General features: G+C 45.6%; 1 protein-coding gene across 1 annotated transcript in view; it reads left to right on the forward strand.

The window, feature by feature from the left end:
* The window catches only part of Rbfox1 (RNA binding fox-1 homolog 1), a 1,978,359-nt gene that overhangs the window by 314,472 nt on the left and 1,649,743 nt on the right, over positions 1–14,144 (forward strand). The window lies entirely within an intron of this gene.

A 14,144-nucleotide genomic window follows, 5' to 3' on the forward strand; every position in this document is an offset into this window, starting at 1 on the left:
AGCTAAAAGCCCTGGCAAAAAAAAAAAAAAGAAAGAACTGGGTTCAAATTCTAACTGCATGGCCTGTGATAATTATGTAAACTCTCTGGGATGCACTTTCCAGTTTCTTTGCTTCTAAAATCATGTCATATTGGAACTTCTCTTAGAAGATTGCTCTGAAGACCAAATGAGTCTATCTACTTGAATGATCCTTTTCACATACCACGTGGTGAAATCAATGCCACTGTTGTAGTTTTTCTTACTATTAATACTAGTAACAGTCTTGCTGATAATATAATATAATATAACATAATTAATATAATATAGTATAGTATAATACGGGAGGTACTTCAGGGGGTGAAGAATGCCTATTTTTAGTGTTGATTAGTCCAAATGAATCTCTAGGAACCTCTTATCTTGAAATGATGATCTCTGCCTTGGTCCCACCTCCAAGATCACACATATGTAACTAGGCACTCTCAATGTGCCAGGCAATGTGATGGGAGATGGACAGCAAAAAGTAAGCATAGGCAAAGAAGTCCAAATGGAAGGCAGGCTGGTACAAGTCTTCTGAGACTCCAGACAAGGATAGAATAGAAGTATTCTCTATCAAAGAGGACTTGGGGAGCAGACTTCAAGAATAGATTTATTTGATATTCACCTGGGTTCCTCAGAATGGATGGGTAGCAAAGGAGTAAAATGGATACTCCAGGTACCAGGACAGTCTTGACTAAAGAAGGAGACCCAGGCTGGAGGGATGGCTTGGTGGTTAAGGCATCTGCCTGCAAAGGCAAAGGACCCGGATTTGATTCCTCAGCACTCACATAAGACAGATGCACACGGGGGACATGTGTCTGGAGTTTGTTTGTGGTGGCTGGAGGCCCTGGCATGCTCATTCTTTCTCTGTCTGTATCCTCTCTATATTGCACTCTCTCAGCTTGCAAATACATAAATATTTTTTCTAAAAGAAGGAAAATATCTTTCATTTCTGTTTGGCTGAAGAAGTAGGAGGTTTTTGTTAGATAATTGAGAGGAAGGAGGAACAATTTCTAGTAGAAAACCCCCAAAATAGCCACTATGGCCTTGTATGCTGGACACATTTTGAGCCTACTTGTCAGCAACTGCGGAGGGAGGTCCACAGTCTTTTCAGCAATCACATCTGAAAACACATTAAAGACCTAAGGTGGCTAGGCATATATCCAAAGGAGTCATCTCATTTCCTTAGAAGTATGTGCTCAACCATGTTTATTGCTGCTCAATTTATAATAGCTGGGAAATGGAACCAGCCTAGATGTCCCTCAACTGATGAGTGGATAATGAAGATGTGGTACATTTATACAATGGAGTTCTACTCAGCGGTAAAGAAAAATGAAGTTATGAAATTTGCAGAAAAATGGATGGACCTGAAAAGTATTATACTAAGTGAGGTAACCCAGGCCCAGAAAGCCAAGCGCCACGTGTTCTCTCTCTTATGTGGATCCTAGCTAAAGATGACTGGGCTTCTGCGTGAGAAGGAAAATACTTAGTAGCAGAGGCCAGTAAGTTAAAAAGGAGACATAAAGGGAAGAGAAAGGAAGGGAGGAGGGTACTTAATAGGTTGATATTGTATATATGTAAGTACAATGATTGTGATGGAGAGATCATATGATGGAGAATGGAATTTCAAAGGGGAAAATGTGGGGGGGGACTGAGGGAATTAACATGGGATTTTTTTTATAATCATGGAAAATGCTAATAAAAATTTCAAAAAAAAAGACCTAAGGTGGAAACTTCTAGAATCAAAGTATCAGACAGACCTAGACCTATGCGTGGTGGGGCTGGAAGTACACATGGATTAGGACAACTCTCTGTGGCAAGCACCGTTCTAAAATGGTTCCTCTGAGATGTCCATGTAACCCTCAGGACTGTACACATGACTGATGTCATTGCTGGGATCGCATTACTATATGGCAGGGCTGATCTTCAGAAGGAAGGTGGTGAAGGTGGCCATGACATTGCCTCATCCGGCCATGGAGAGCAGAGATTTTCCTCTACTTGACATATAAACAAACAAATAAATAGACATTATGTGAGGAGGATTTGAGGCATCCTTGGGGATTTGAAGATGGAGGGGCTATATATATCTAAAAGCTGAGCATGGTGGTGCATGCCTTTAATCCCAGCATTCTGGAGGCAGAAGTAGGAGGATCGCTGTGAGTTCGAGGCCACACTGAGACTACATAGTGAATTCCAGGTCAGCCTGAGCTAGAGTGAAACCCTACCTTGAAAAACAAAACAAATACACACACACACACACACACACACACACACACACACACACACACACACACACATATATATATATATATATATATATATATATATATATATATATACATATACATTCATTTTATAGGACTGGGCTGTCCTTGGCTGAAAGCTAGCAAGGAACAGGGACCTCAGCCCTACACCCACAAGGAAGTGTCTTCTGCTGACACCTAGAATGAGCCTGAAAGAAGATTTCCCCAGTGTCTGCAGAGGAGTCATCAACTAACTGATGTGTGGATTTCACCCCTCTGAGCCCAGAGCAGAGACAGCCCCTCCCCACTACCTCACCCAGACTTCTGCTGTCTAGAACTGAAATCTGGTAAGCAGGTGGTGTTTGATCCCCTAAGTCTGTGATACTTTTCTGTGAAGCAATAGAAAACGAGTATGCTCTTTGCATAAAATAATCACAATTATGACTTTAAAAATTGGTGTAGGTCATCCTATTTCATTAGCTTCATGTAAAAATACACTTCTGGGATAGCGCATTGTGTTTGCATGAATACTGTACATGTGTGTGTGTTACTTTTCTCATTGCTGTAACAAGATACCTGAGAAAAACAGCTGAAGGGGGGAAGGGAGAATTTATTTCTGCTTACAGTTCAAAGGCTGAGGAAGGAATGGTGGTGGGAGCATGAAGCAGCTGATCACATTGCATCCACAGTTAGGAAGTCAAGAGAGATGAATGATGGTGCTAGCTAGCTCTCTCCTTTTTATGCAGTCTGGGGTGTCCAGCCCATGGATGGTGTCACCCACACTTAGCTGGGTCTTCCTACCTCGAATAACCTCATCTAAAAATTCCCTTACAGTGTATCAAGAGATTTGTTTCCATGGTGATTCAAAATCTTGGCAAGTTCACACTGGAATTCACCCCCTGCAGTCTATGGTGTTGGGAGGAGACTCAAAGAATAGTGTATTCACCTTACACAGGGAGCCCACAGATCAGAGAAAGGATTCCATTCAAGTCCAGCTTGTTGAACCAGTGAGTTTACTGGGCTCATTTAGAAGAGCATGGGTAACTCAAAGGCAGCCACAATGCTTAGAAGTTCTCTAGAAACTTTTTCCAGGTTCTACTGAAGAGCTCCACCCCAGTCAATTGTTTACCTCTGTTTATTTTGCAGTGCTGGGAATCGAATGTAGGGCCTTGGTCATTCTAGGCAAGCACCCTGCCTCTGAGCGGCACCCCAAGCCTTTTGTTTACTTCTTGTATAACCTTGAGGAGGAAAGGGACCTCCTGAGAACCTCCTGAGGTTTATGAAGTGAGGTTCATAGAGCTCAGGCTGGCATAGAGCTTACTATGTGATTAAGGATTACCTTGAAGTTCTTTCTTTCCCTGGCATGTATATGTGTAGTATACCTATGGTATGGCCTGTGTGTGATATGTGCATGTGTGTGCAGATGTGCGCATCCTGTGCACATGGTTGTAGAGGCTGGAGGAGAATGTTGAACGTCCTTCTCTATCGCTCATCCACATGTTTCCTTGAGATGGAGTCTCTGAACCCTGAGCTAGTGTTCACAAGCCTCAGACAGGCTCAGTCTCCACTCCCCGCAGGACTGAAGTTACAGGAACATGTGCTTCCACTCTGTGTACATGGGTGCTGGGGAATTGAACTCAACTACCTTGGTCTCGGGACTTCTCAGGCCCTCGCAGTTGCATGACGAGCACCCTCAGCCGTTTAGCCACCTCCCCAGCCCCAACTTTGAGATTCTGATCCTCCTGCAACCACCTCCCAAGTGCTGGGATTACACGTGTCTGCCACCATTGCCGCGCCCAGCTTATGTGACACTGAGGGTGGAACCCAGGGCTTTGCACGTGCTAGGCAGAGAGTTTACTGCCAGAGCTGAGCTGCATCTCCAGTCCCCCTGGGAGAACGTTCATGGGCCTGCTCTCTTGTGAGTGTCTGTGTTTGTTGTCATTCAAGAGGGTGACAGTCACAGCCAAACCAGAGCAAACAGCCCACAGTACAAGTGTCTTCCAATTCTCTATAAACCCGGGAAGGTGAAGTAGCCTGTGCACTTTCCTTGTGAGCTCCTTGGAACTCAGTTTCCTGTGTTCCTCGGCTCCACTCCCCGCCCCCCGCACTGGGCTGGGCCACATTGCATCACATCACAGCACTCCACCCCACCCCAAGCCTCACCACGCCACACCTTCCCCATTCCTCTTGTAGAGACAGTACTGATGAGCCATTTGTTCCATTTCCATCCCTGGCTAAGAAAAGAAAAAAAAGTAAAGCTCTCAAAATTATTAGGTAATGATATCACTTTAAAAAGCGACACAATATTTTACCAGCATGACGCCACTTAGCTGTGGTTTAATAAAATTCAGAAAGCCCGGAGCCGAGGAAGCCTGCGTCAGGTGGGGGCAGACAAGCAAGCTCTTGAAACTCACATCAGGAAAATTACTTTTTCTTCAAATGGAAACTTTTCAATTGCTTTCAAATAGCTGGTGCTGATGGAAATAATTCCCCTCGCACGTTCGCACACGCTGCCTGTATCTTCCCTGCGTGGCGCCTGGAGGTTCATTAATAAAGATGGCTGTGAGGGTCTGATGTTGTCAGGCTCTTGTTATTTAGAAAAGGCACCAAACCAAGTCAAGGGGAGTCAATTGATTACTAAATGACATTCCTGCTTGCTGTCCCTGAGGCAAATAGAGGCCATTGGGGAGTATGCACATGCATGTCTCTGAGTATGCATGTGGTGTGACTGAGTCAGGACACTTCCAAAATCAAAGTTGGATTTATCTATATGGGGGGTAAGAGGGACTACCAGGGGCCTCTCTCCTCTTTCTTTCTTTCTTTCTTTCTTTGTTTCTTTCTTTCTTTCTTTCTTTCTTTTTTTTTTTTGAGGTATGGTCTCACTCTAGCCCAGGCTGACCTGGAATTTACTCTGTAGTTGCAGGGTGGCCTCAAACTTCACAGTGATCCATTTACCTCTGCCTCCTAAGTGCTGGGATTAAAGGTCTGCGACGCCACGCCTGCCTCCTTTTCTTTCTTTCTTTTTTCTTCTTTATGACAGCACTAAGATTATACCTAGAACTTCCCACATGCTAAGTAAGCAGGTTGTCTACCTGCTTGGTCAACAACTTTAGCCCTCATTTTACCTTATATCTGTGGGTGAGTGTGAGTGTGTGTGAGTGTGCATGTTCCTGTGAACATGTGTGTGGAGGTCAGAGGCCTGACACAGGTGTCTTCCTGAATTGCTCTCTCCTTTATTTTTCTTCACATGGTCTCTCGCTGAACTACTGATCCCGCTATTGATCCTGACTGTGGAACTCAGAGCCTCAGGTCTGGCTGTTTAGGGGTGCTAGGGGACCCTGACTCTGCAATTCAGAGCTTCTTGGTGGTGGGACACATTACAACCAAGCCGTCTCCCTCCCCGCTTCACCTTTTCTTTTGAGACAGAATCACATCAACCTGGAACCTGCCAATTAGGCCACACTGGCTGGTCAGCCGGCAAAGGGCTCTGCCTCTGTGCCACCACAGAACTGGGGTGGTCAAAGCATGCCACCCTGTGAGGTTTTATAATATGGACCCTGGGGCTCCAAGTCAGGTCCTCAGGCTTTCATGGCAAACATCTTATAGACTGAGCCCTTTTATAGACTCCAGCCCTTTACTTTTTATTTTGAAGTAAGATTTTACTAAGTGGCCAGGCAGGCCTTGAACTTGCCACCCTCCTACTTCAGCCTTCCCGAGTCTGACAGACGTAAAGTACCAGGCTCAGCTCTGCTTTCCTCTCTTAATATTTAATTTCTTATGTGTGTGGGGGGAGGGGGCACCCGCGGAGGCCTCAGGACAGCCTCGGCGTGTTTGTCCTCTCCTCCCACTTTGCTTGTTGCAGGTTCTGCTTCGCAGCGTCTTGTTTTTGCTGCCTCGTGAGCACCAGGCTAGCTGGCCGGTGAACTTCTGGATTCTCCTGGCTCCACCTTCTGTAGCTCTAGGTGTCCTTCCATCGCAGAAACGTGCTCCGCATGACATCCAACGTGGTGTGTGTGCTGGGGAATCAAAGTTGGGCTTGCAGGCTTTCAAGCAAGCACCTTAGCTACTGAGCCATCTCCAGCCCCCCTGAGTAGCTGGGATGACAGGCCCTCGCCACCAGGCTCAGCTTTGCTTTGCTCTTTCTTCACTGATAGAAAAGCTGATGTTTGTGAGGGAAAGAGACTGAGGAGCAGTTGCAGAGATCCAGACGGTGCTTAACTGTATAGCTTGAGATCCAGCAAACATTACGGTTTGTTAGGAATTAAGAATTAAGGATTTATGTTCTCTTTTTCTTCCATCCCACCCTAGCTCTGAAATAATGCCATGTAGAAGTTTGGGGTGGGAAGTTAATGACGTCGGTGTTTCCAACAACGGAATTTGTGAGTGCTGGTAGCTATCCTGTGGTTCTCTATGGACACTGTATGATATAAGACACAGGAGCTCTCAGTGAGCGGAGGAATATCCCCTCATTCTATTGGCCTTTCTTCCTTCTCTGATCCTGTTGAGAAGATGCCGCGCGTACATGACACGTACAAGAGGCCTTGAGTGTCTTCCAAGCTCACTAGCTTCCCTTTGACAGAGAAAGGCAATGGAGCTCTGCTCATTGTATTTATTGAGGCCATTGTATTTGTTTTTATGATTACCTCTTATTTATAGCAAGTTGTATTGATTTTGCATTTGGGTTAGGCTTCCTTTCTAAATCCATTATTTACGTTTTGAAAGTGAGTCCATTTAAAGGAACATGTCAAGCCTGGGAGGCATCACAAAACGTGGCAGAGACACTAAGTGCATAGCCTCAGCTGGCCAATCATTCCAGCTCCTTGGGGTGGGCGGGGGCCGAGGCAGTGGGATCAAGAGTTCAAGGTCTGCCTGGATGACTTAGTGTTCTAACTCAAGATATAAAAGGGGTGATTGATATAGCTCAGTAGTAGAGCATTTGAATGACGTGTTCAGGGTCTTAGATTCGATACTCAGATGTTAAAAGCAAATAATAACGAAAAGATACAGACTGTGCTCATGTTCCATGATCTAGCTCAGGACACCGGAGCGTGTGGTGAGCACAGACCACCCAAGTGCTTTGATGCATGGTGTGCTGGCCTTGGCGGAGGAGACGGCTCAGTAGTTAGAAATGCCTGATGCCAAAGCCTGAGGACTAGAATTTGGATCCCCTAGAACCAATGCCAGTACTGCTGGTGTCCATAATCCCAGTGCACAGAAGGCTGTAGAACTGGAGTCTGGCTCATCTCACTCGAGCCAGAAGAAACAAAAAACGTTGAAAACATATTGCACCGATTTATATTTTGCTGCTTCCAAGGCTCCGTCCGCTCAAATATCCAGGAGCCCGGGCTTTCCTCATCTGTCAAACAGGAATGGAGTCTGTCTGTCTTCTTTGCAGTGTACGTGTGTTAGGAGAAACAAAGTCTAGTTTGAAATATGAATATATCATGATTTTGCTAAGTCACACCCCACCCCTGCCTGTCTGTGTCATGTATATGTGTATTGAAATGTTCACATATGAATATACACAGAATGTATTTATGCTCTCTTGTGTCTCTGTGGAAAGAATGCGTGAGGTTGCCTCACCTTCCCCACAGAGTACAGGCGCGGAGGACCGGAGGTGTTGCTTCATGGGCAAGCAGAGCAGGCCCTGGGAAAAGGGAGCTGGGCGCTGCTCCTGACCTCAGTGTGCAGAAGCACCACGTGCAAACGATGAACACTGCCTTGCTGTTACCTTCTAGAACACAAGTGCACGCAAGACATTCAGCGTAGTGAATGATGAAGACGATAAAAAAATTTGTTTATTTTATTTATTTATTTGAGAGCTACAGAGAGAGAGAGAGAGAGAATGGGCGTGCCAGGGCTTCCAGCCACTGTAAACGAACTCCAGATGCATGCGCCCACTGTGCATCTGGCCAATAAGGGTCCTGGGGAATCAAGCCTCGAACCAGGGTCCTTAGGCTTCACAGGCAAGCGCTTAACTGCTAAACCATCTCTCCAGCCCTGGTGAAGACATTTTTATTTGAAGGATTAGGGAAAAGCATCTAGAAAGCAAAGGAATTTTCCAGTAGAGAATATATGCCCATTTACATATAAAAAATAGTCACACTTATCAAAGAAATACACTTATATCTATAATATGAACTTATATAAATATATTGTCTATACAGACATAGATACTTATATTACCTATCTTTATATGTTTAAATAAAAATATGGGGCTGGAGAGATGGCTAACAGTTTAGGTCCTTGCCTTGTGAAGCCTAAGGACCCACGTTTGATTCCCCAGAACCCATGTAAGCCAGATGGACATGGTGGCCCATGTGTCTGGCATTTGCTTGCAGTGGCTAGAGGTCCTGGAGCACCCATTCTCTCTCTTTCTCTCTTTTACTCCCTCTCTCTGTAGCTAGTAAATAAATAAATAAAAACTTAAAAAATACATTTCCCCCGAAACATGTATTTATAGCAGTGTGTATATGTATATATGTACACATATCAATAAACATATAACTATATGTGTATACATACATGCATATAAATATACATAGATTATGTATATATAAAGTTGCATGTACATATATAACATATGTTACAAAATATGATTTTTCAGGGGCTGAAGAGATGACTCTGTGGTTCAAACAGGAGAGACTGGGCTAGTCGGAAAGACTGCTGGAGTTTGAGCCCCAGGACCCAACCTAAGCAGCTATGTGTAGCCATGAGCATCTGTAACCTTAGTCCCATAGAGGAGCAGGGACTCCGAGAATTTCTGGGGACTGGCATGCTCTGGGATCAGTAAGAAACTCTGACTCAAGAAGAACTCTAGAGGGGGAGACCTGAGGTTCCACTCTGGCCACTGCAGGCAAGCACATGGGCATATATGCATGCATGTGCCATGTATGTCTCTGTCTCTTTCTCACACACACCACATACACAAACACACAAGGCCCCCCCCCCCGTAAAAAAATAAAATTGATTTTCATTTGACCATCAGTTCTCACGGAAGTCAAATATATGTGTGTAACAAAAGAACGTGTAAGTCAAGCAGGACTCATGCCAGCTGCAATTCATTTGAATCACTTTGCATTTTTGAGGTATTTCTCTTCAAAGTAAATCCCACATGAATATGTACTTTTCATAAACCTTCCTGACCAAGACTAAAACACCTCTACACCCTTCACTCCTTTGTTGTTTTTCTCCTTTCCCCCTCGCTATTTGTTTCTGTATTTTACCCATAAACCCCTGAAACAACACATTCCACCCCCCAGAATATTCTCCTGAATGAAGCTCCCCTGGGCGACCCTCAGCTCTCTGGGACGTCACTATCCACACCCAGAGCCGATTCTCTAAAATTTGACACCCCCTCTCTGACCTGTGCTCGTGACAGTTCAATTCCAGACTATTTAAGTCCCATTCTCAAGGGGGAGTGGCTCAGCCACTTAGAATATTAAAGCCACCAGCCTGCTGCTGCCTCCAGGGCTGGTGATGAGGATGCCACACTGAAAATTGGGTTGGGATGAAGGCTCAGCTGGTGAAAGGCTTTCACTCAAGCCTAAGGGCCTGAGGTTGGACCCTCAGTACCCATGTAAATGCCACGTAGTCATGGCAGTCCTCCACAGTCTGAGCCAGTCAAAATGTGGAGACATGGGCTGGAGAGATGGCTTAGCGGTTAAGCGCTCGCCTGTGAAGCCTAAGGACCCCGGTTCGAGGCTCAGTTCCCCAGGTCCCACGTTAGCCAGATGCACAAGGGGGCGCACACGTCTGGAGTTCGTTTGCAGAGGCTGGAAGCCCTGGCACGCCCATTCTCTCTCTCTCCTTCTATCTGTCTTTCTCTCTGTGTCTGTCTCTCTCAAATAAATAAATAAAAAATGAACAAAATATATTAAAAAAAAATGTGGAGACAGGGAGCCCTTGGAGTAAACTGGCCAGCTACATTAGCACAATCTGTGAGCTCTTGCTTCATGTGAGAGATTTTGTATCATTAAATAAGAGTGTAGGAAGAAGCCACCCAACACAAACTTCTGCCCCCCCCCCACACACACGTGAGCCTACACACGTGCACACTATTCACACATACACATGTGAAAATAAAACAAGATAGATTCAGTCTTTACGGTAGATTACAAATACCTCTGTTCTCCATACCTCCTGATACCTGCACCCTCTGCATACAACTTGTTCCACTAAGAGGTGGAAAATCTGTCTCAACCTCACATGACTTGCTTTGACTAATGCGATATAGCAAACATGACTATCAATACAAAATCAGGCGGAGAGAGACTGCACGTTTCTTCTACTTGCTTTGAAGCCCTGCTGAACCTCCGGCTGCCCTCCGCCCCATCGACACAGTCACAGATAGGGAACCCTAGAAACGGTCATCCTGGTTACCCGCAGCTCAGCACCAGAGGGAAGGAGCCCAGCTGAGGATGGAAGAGTCACTCTGCCAATCCCAACCCAAACTGCTGAGCCATTAGCAAGTGAGCAAAATTAGTGATCACTGCGTGGAGTCACTCATTTTGGGATGGTTACTATGAAGAAAACGTCAAGCATGTTGGTGATTTGTAGTTGTGTAACACATCACCCCACAGTGGACATTATGTCACTTTCTGTGGCTCACAGATTTGGGAGCTGATTAGCTGGGTGGCAGAGGCTTTGACAGAGGCTAGAGGATCTACTCCCAAGTGGATTTATATGTGCTGGTCATGATAGGCCTATTTCTCACTACATAGGTGTTTCCAGGGGGACAGTTTGTACAACATGGCTGCTTCTCTCTCCTGGACCAATTATCAAGAGAGTGGAAGGGAGAAAGCACCTGGGTTAATCTCGGGACTCACACTGATTTTCAGTCTTTTCATTTGCTGTTGAGTTAAAGAAAAGACTTAAGTCCAGCACATACATTCAAAGTGGGGACAAAGGAACATAAGCTCTGTCTTTTGAAAGAATGTATGTCAGATTGTGGACATATTTTAAAACCATCACATTAACGGAGAAAGCTTCACACAGAGACTTGAGGGGCTTAACTAGACATGCCTGTAGAGCCCCCACCGTACTCGAGGCACAGAGCTTGGATCTCAGGTCTAGTGAGATGCAGCTCTAGGTTGGCTCTGGGGTGGTTTCAAAGAGGGGGCTTCCCTGTGTAGAAGACTTGTGGTGGGGTCTTGACCTGAGGGCCCCGTGGACGCTGCTGCTGGGGTCTCTTACCCTCTCTGAGCTACAGTCTTCTGTAATGTCAGCTGATGTCTTCCTCATTTGCTGGGCAAATTTAAGATATTTGGGTTTTTCTTTCTTCTATCACACCTATCCACACCATCCTTCACACTAATTATAGTCATCAGAAGATCACAGTGAAAGGTGGAAACATTAAGAATCACTGGAGCCGAGAATGGTGTTGCACACCTGTAATCCCAGCCGTCACAAGGCTGAGGCAGGAGATGGCCATCAGATGAAGACTGGCATGAGCTACGTAGCAAGTTTCAGACTAGCTGCATGGGTGGTAGTGTGAGATCCTGCCTCACAAAGGGGGAGGGGGGAGTGGAGAGATGGCTTAGTAGTTAAGGCACTTGCCTGCAAACCAAAAGACCCAGGTTCGATTCCCCAGGACCCACTTAAACCAGATGCACAAGGTGGTGCATGCGCCTGGAGTTCATTAGATACTCTGGTGTGCTATCTCTCTCTCTCAAATAAATAAATAAAAATAAAATATGTATTTTTAAAAACCAAAAATAAACAAAGTATTGGAATGGTGTAGATACTAAGCTCTCTACTGAGAATCCACCTCCAATTCTGTGGCCTTTGGTGAGTTAGTTCCTCCTTCTGAACTGCAGGTTCCATCTACATTAAATTAAATTTTCTGTTTGGACTGGTTGGTGCCAAGGGCCGTGACTTAGCTTTGGCTGGAGTGCCTGGTTTTCCAGCATGCCCGAGGGCTGTGAGCCCACCTTGTTAAGTGCAAAAATAGTGAGATCCAGGCACTGAGAAATGGAGGCCCCATTCCAAGGCCACCCACCCGGGAAGGAACCCAGAAATATCCCCTGAGGCCAGACTGGTGGGAATATTAAGATGCTAACAATGAGGTCTTTGGATTTTAATGAGAGCTTGCTTGAGTAAATTATAATTCTTTACAAAGTCTAATCAGGGCTCTCAGAAGAGCACCAAAAGGGCTCCTTTCAGAAAGCAATTAAAGGGCTCACCCCATGGAGCGAGCACTACAGTAGCCAGCCGACCTCCTTCTAGGCCAGGAGCTAGAAGGAAAATGGAATCACTCCATGAGACAGAATAAGAGATGGATTCTTTGAGGACCGAGGTGTTTTGGGCTGGCACATACAGGATTTCTAATTAGTTTATTAACTAACCAGCTTGTATTTGTATGTGTGTATGTGTGCGTGTGTGTATGTATGGGCACATGTGTGTGTGCCACAGCATGTGTGTGTATGTATGGGCACATGTGTGTGTGCCACAGCATGTGTATGGTGGTCGGAGGACAACCTCAGGGTATCTCTGCTCTTCTTCCACCTTCTCTGGAGAGTCTGTTGCTGCTCCAAAGAGCTCTAGCTTCCTGGGAGCTTCCGATTGTTTTGGCTCCACCTCGCATTGCCGTAGGCATGTTGGGATCGCAAATACATTGTGCCGATTTACATCCACCTTTATGCGGGTGCTGGGAAATTGAACTCGGGTGGGCAGGCTTTACAAGCAAATTCCTTTAACCACTGAGCTATCTCTCTAGCTCGCTTGCAGGACTTTGCATGGCGGTTGAGGTGGGTCACTTTGTGGCTGCGTGAGGGTGAGAAGGTTGGGGCCCACTCATGCTGCTTTTCCATGTAGAGAAAGAAGCTGAAGGGGCCTGGTGGATGGTGTCTTGATGTTGTCACCAGAAAACCTGTGCTTCAATCTCAGTCCTGACGCTTAGTTGAGTGATAGCCCAGATATGTTTCCTCATTTTATAACCTTAGGAATGAAACGCTTGCCTTGCTTGTGTGTTGTTACAAAGGTCCAATGAGGTGCTCTATGCAAACCCTTGAACACATTGTCTGGCATGGAACCACCCTCATTAACAGCTTCAACAAACAAGAGGTGTTTGAACATGATGTTCTTAGTAGTGTGGAGAAAGCCAGAAGGTTTGCCAAGGAAAAGGGTTATGGGTGAAATATTTAGTCTGTCCTAAGTGCTAAGATTTTTTTAATAAAACATTTTATTTTTATTTATTTATTTGACAGAGAAAGAGGGGGAAAGAGAGAGAGAGAGAGAGATTGAGAGAAAATGGATGCACCAGGGCTTCCAACCACTGCAAATGAACTCCAGACACTTGTGCCGCCTCGTGCATCTGGCTAACATGGGTCCTGGGGAATCAAACCTAGGTTCATTGGCTTTGCAGGCAAATGCCTTAACTGCTAAGCCATCCCTCCAGCCCCTAAGTGCTAAGTTTTGTTTGTTTTTGAGACAGCTCCTCATGTAGCCGGGGATCTCCCCAAACTCACTGACTAGTCAAGGATGACCTTGAATTTCTGATCTTCCTGCCTCTACCTCCCAAGTCTAGTGCCTGGCATGCAGACATGTGTGACCAGGTCTGGTTTATGTGGTGCTTGGGACTTAACCCAGAGCTTCATGCATGCTAGGTAGGCTCTCAACCAGCCGAGTAATCGAGCCAAATGCAGGAGGGATGGACATATCCTTCTTGGTCATCTTAATTGAGCTATGCAGGAAATAGTCCACTATTTCTACCCCCTCCCCACAAAGGTTGTAATTGAAGCCAAGGAGACTGGAAATCCTTTGCAGGGGCTCAAAGCTACTCGCTGGGTCTCAAGTATGTCTTACTCCATGCAAAACAGGCCAAGTAGGAACTTTCCTCTGGATAACAAGGGACCTCTTCCTCACAGGCCAGCCTCTGCTCTGGAA

This window comes from Jaculus jaculus, chromosome 11 (assembly GCF_020740685.1).
Source record: "Jaculus jaculus isolate mJacJac1 chromosome 11, mJacJac1.mat.Y.cur, whole genome shotgun sequence".
Classification (NCBI taxonomy): domain Eukaryota; kingdom Metazoa; phylum Chordata; class Mammalia; order Rodentia; family Dipodidae; genus Jaculus; species Jaculus jaculus.